The following is a 4,666-nucleotide window of genomic DNA, read 5'->3' as shown; positions in this document are numbered from 1 at the left end:
TCTCCCTGCGCCCACTCCGCAGCCCGGGCCTCTCAGTGCCACAGGCGTCATTTTGGCTCCCTCGCCACGGCTCCCACGCCTTCGCTGGCGCCTCGCTGCGGCCTCCGGAGCACCAGGACCGTTGTCCTGACCCCGTGCCTGGTCCTGGCAGCGATGCCACTGCACCTACATGGCTCCGAGAGCACCAGATTGCACGGCTATTGCAGCTGGCATTAAAAAAAATACAGTGTTAGTAGGTCTGGACACGGGCAATAGCTATGAGAACTGAAGCCTGAAATCCAATCCCCCTCCAAAATGAAAAAAAAGTTAATATGTGCTCTTCTGAAACAACCTTTAAGCCCGTTTCGTGATTTTAAGGGTTGCCGATGCTGTGGCTGGGCTGGCCTGGGAGTGCTGCTGCAAGCAGGGATGCTCAGAGCTGCATTTCTCCCCCAATTTCTCTACCAGGAGTTCACGTCAAGACGTTTCCACCCACACCACATATCCTGCTCCCACAACGGCACATGTGCACTTCACACAACTTCATGCAGGCTGCAGGGAGCAGCGATACCCTAGGACCTTCACAAATCCCCAGCTTAGCAGAACCTTTTGACCGTGGCCCTGCAAAGCTCTTAAGGACAATCCCAAATCCCACCACAGCCCTGAGCCACGAGCACCTGGCCTAAGCTAAGCCCAGGCTTAAATCCCCGCTGAAGAGGGGCTGGCAGACGCGATCCAGGGAGGACGGTCGTTCCTTCGGGTGGTATCACCTCCTGGGACAAAACACACAGCGGCCGAAACTGCGTCTCCGAGCTACCTCAGCGAGGCATCAGGAAGATTAATAAATTAATGATTATGAAGCACTTTAAGAGCTTTTGGAAGAAAGGCTCCATGGAAGTACGAGGAATTACATAATTTATTATTCATTACTATTATCACGAAGCGTTGGCTTCTCCCGCACGCTCCTATACGGCACCAGCCTGGCCTCCGAGGAAGGGTAAATCCTTCCCCTGCAGCCAGGCTCTCCCCGCCAGCACCGCTCCAGTGCCTGGCAGACGGGTGAGCTTGGCACTGCCAGATATTCCTGAGCACTCTGGTGCCCGGGGATGCTGAAAGGCACATGGTGATGGGTCCAAATCAACAGGACTTGGGCAGCCAGCACTTCGAAGAAGCCCTCGGGTGTCCTTCTGCACCTTTAGGTGTCCAAGTGCCATTAAAATCTGGCCCCCGGCACCATAAGTCAGGAGCAGAGCGAGGAGCCAAGAGATGAGGTTTCCAGGCTCCTGCCCTTCCGTGTCCGGTTCCCGGCAGGACCCAGGACAACCTGCTCTGAATACCTGCGGTGAAATAATTCTCGCATCTCATGGAGGCCCCTGATGGCAACCCTGCGGCATCCCCAGCACGACCACCGTGCCCGTCACTGCCCTGGCACACAAGTGGTCCCACGCTCCTCTCCCGGCTGCTCCCACCGACTGCTTGTCCCAAGATTGCTAGGACTAAGGCAGGGCCAGCGGAACACCACAAACAGGAGACGGTGAGACCAGAGGGGACAGCAGCTGGGGGACACAAGAACCCACCAGGCATAGGAAAAGCACGGAGGGGACACGGCACAGGCTGTGGGTCCTCTGTGTCCCACAGGCATGGAGAATCTGTATAACAGCCACGTGGGGTGGGGAGAGGGGGTGAAGTCTCCCCATCCCGCCGACCCCAGCAGAACCGAGAAAGGGCTTTTTGTTATTCGCTATGTTTTCTTTCGAAATCACACAAACAGAAAATGATGCAATGGAAGGAAATCCAATCATGGGAGAAACCCTTCGTGTCCCACAGCCCCGGCTGACACTGCCACGGGAACCTCCCTGGGCCAGAAGCGGGTCCCCTGTCATTAGCTGCCAGTTACGGGCTCCCAGAGACATCTGCCCAGATGTGCTGTAACAGCAGCAGCACAGCAACACGCACGAGGCAGCGCCAGCGCCCGCTCGGTACCGTGGCAGGCAGCACGTGGGAAGGGCAGCCACGCTCCGGGGATGCTCTTTGAAGGACGGTCACCGCCGGTCCGCCAGAAAGGTGCCGAAATACCACAACGCTGTGGAGCAAAACCTTTCCCAAGCAGACCCCCAGAAATCCTTGGATTTGTGGGTACGACTGTCCCCTGCCCGAGCTGGCCCACTGGCCACAGCACAGGGGTCTGGATCGGTCTCTCCCACTGCGCTCAGGGCAACCCTGCCCTCCTACCTGCATCTCCTCTGCCTGGATTCCCCGAAAGGCAGAAGGAAATTAGTATTTTTCCTATCCCCCAGGGTCTGAAGATAAATCAGAGGCTCTCAGACGTGCCTGGGAGGGCCCTGTGAAGTGCTTCGCCAGACAAGGGAACGCGCGCTCGCCTTGACAGCTGCAGAAAAGGGGCAGAAACACTCAGCAAAAGTAATTAATCCCAGAGACGAGAGGTGGAAGGAGCAGAGAGCAACAAACAGAGCCCAGTATTAGCAACAGCTCTCCCCGACAGGCACTGCTGGGGCACACTGGGATGCTGCACCGGCTCCGGCCACGGGAAGGGCCACGTGCTGCCCCGTGGCGCGGCTGCCTGGGCGCTGCTGCCTCACTTGCACAGGTATGTGGGTCTGGTGCACCTCAAAAAAGAGGTGGCGAGAGGCCTGGAGCAGGCAGGCAAAACCTCAGACAGGCCAGGAACTCATGGAGGGAGCGATTAGAGGATGGGAGTCTTTTTTGGAGGGGGTGTGGTGGAAAGGGGAGGGCACTCAAGAGAGAGGAGCAGGAAGTTGGGAATAAAGTGATTCAGAAGGCAATGACCCTCTGCTGGCCTCATCCAGCAAGAGACATCCCCGTGCCTGCAGACGATGGTTTCACCAGCGCTGTGTTTGTTTGGTGTGGGCTGCCGGTAAAACATGGGGGGCATCGCTGCCCGTGTGCCCTGCTGTTGGCCCCGCTGGGGTTGGCACCTCCCTGCACAGAGGAGACACCCCAGGGGTGCAGAAAGCACCACAGGCAGGAGATCACCAGCAGATGAGGCTGCGCCGGGGCCAGCTCTTCCCAGATGCCTCTCTGTCAGAGATCGGATCATCACAGCGGCTGCAAACCGAGCAGGAGACTGCAGCACGGCAATGCCAAACACAAATCCAGGCTGGGCAAAGAATGGATGGAGAGCAGCCCTGAGGAGAAGGACTTGGGGGTGTTGGTTGATGAGGAGCTCAACACGACCCAGCAATGTGCGCTTGCGGCTCAGAAAGCCAACTGTATCCTGGGCTGCATCAAAAGCAGTGTGGCCAGCAGGACGAGGGAGGGGATTCTGCCCCTCTGCTCTGCTCTCGTGAGACCCCACCTGGAGCCCTGCATCCAGCTCTGAGGCCACCAACAAAAGAAGGACATGGATTTGTTGGATCAAGTCCAGAGAAGGGCCACGAAAATAATCAGGGGGCTGGAGCACCTATCCTATTAAGACAGGCTGAGAGAGTTGGGGTTGTTCAGCCTGGAGAAGAGAAGGCTCCGGGGAGACCTGATTGCAGCCTTCCAGTGCCTGACAAGAAAGCTGGAGAGGGACTTTTCACAAGGGCCTGTAGTGATAGGACAAGGGGTAACGGCCTTAAACTGAAAGAGGGGAGATTTAGATCAGAAATAAGGAAGAAATTCTTCACTGTGAGGGTGATGAGGCACCAGAACAGGTTGCCCAGAGAAGCTGAGGATGCCCCATCCCTGGAAGTGTTCAAGGCCAGGTTGGATGGGGCTTTGAGCAACCTTCTTTAGTGGAAGGTGTCCCTGCCCACGGCAGGAGGGTTGGAAAGGGATGATCTTCAAGGTTCTTTCAAACCTAAACCATTCTATGTATAACTGCACCTAGCCCAGCCTGGCTGCACCCGCCGTGGGTCACAGCTACAGTGGGGACACCAAAACCCGGGGCTCAGCTCCAGCTCCCGCCGGGGTCTGTGCCCAACCAGCACTGCCACATTCTCACTATTTCTTCTCCCCCAGCCACTTCGAGGAAGCCCAGCCAGGGTACCCCCACCTCTCCTACCATCACTCCCAGTTTGGCTATGTGGACGTGCCCTCTGCAACCTGCCCTCCTCCTGCCTGCTCCCGGCTCTGCCACGACGAGAGAGCAACCCCGCGTGTAGGGTTGTGCAATGCACCAGCATTGCCTCTTCTCCATATGGGAGAACTTGCTGCATCCTAATCTATTGCCTTTTTGGGTAAGCGCTGCCGTGGGACTGCAGCAATGACAGCGGGGAGAGCTCACAGGTCTGCTACACGGTAGCAGTTCTCTGGCGAGGCAAAGGGGGAATATCTCCGACCTGGGAGCGGAGAGGCAAACTTGAACCACCAAAGCCTTTGTTTCCTTTGAACATCCTTCAGAAAAAAAAACCGATTTTGCTAAAACTGGATGGCTCAGGCACTAGCCATGTTAATAAGATTACGGCGGAGGTTCAGACGGGAAAGCCACTCACTCAGAAAATCAGGTTATTAAACTGATACCGAGATACTCACAGAAAAATACCAAACTCTCTGGTGCCGGGCTCTTCTCTCCACTTCAGAGCATAAACAACAAAGGAAACCCCTCCAACTAACCCACCCAAACTTTGAAAGCCACCCAGAGGGTTCGCCTCCCCGTTTAGGGAGAAGCTGCCTGGCTCCAGGGAAGCGGCGAGGGGAGGGCAGCCACTACGGCAGGCCCCGG

This window comes from Egretta garzetta, unplaced genomic scaffold, assembly GCF_000687185.1.
Source record: "Egretta garzetta isolate BGI_Z169 unplaced genomic scaffold, ASM68718v1 scaffold497, whole genome shotgun sequence".
Lineage (NCBI taxonomy): Eukaryota > Metazoa > Chordata > Aves > Pelecaniformes > Ardeidae > Egretta > Egretta garzetta.
Note: the sequence above shows the minus strand (reverse complement) of the source record.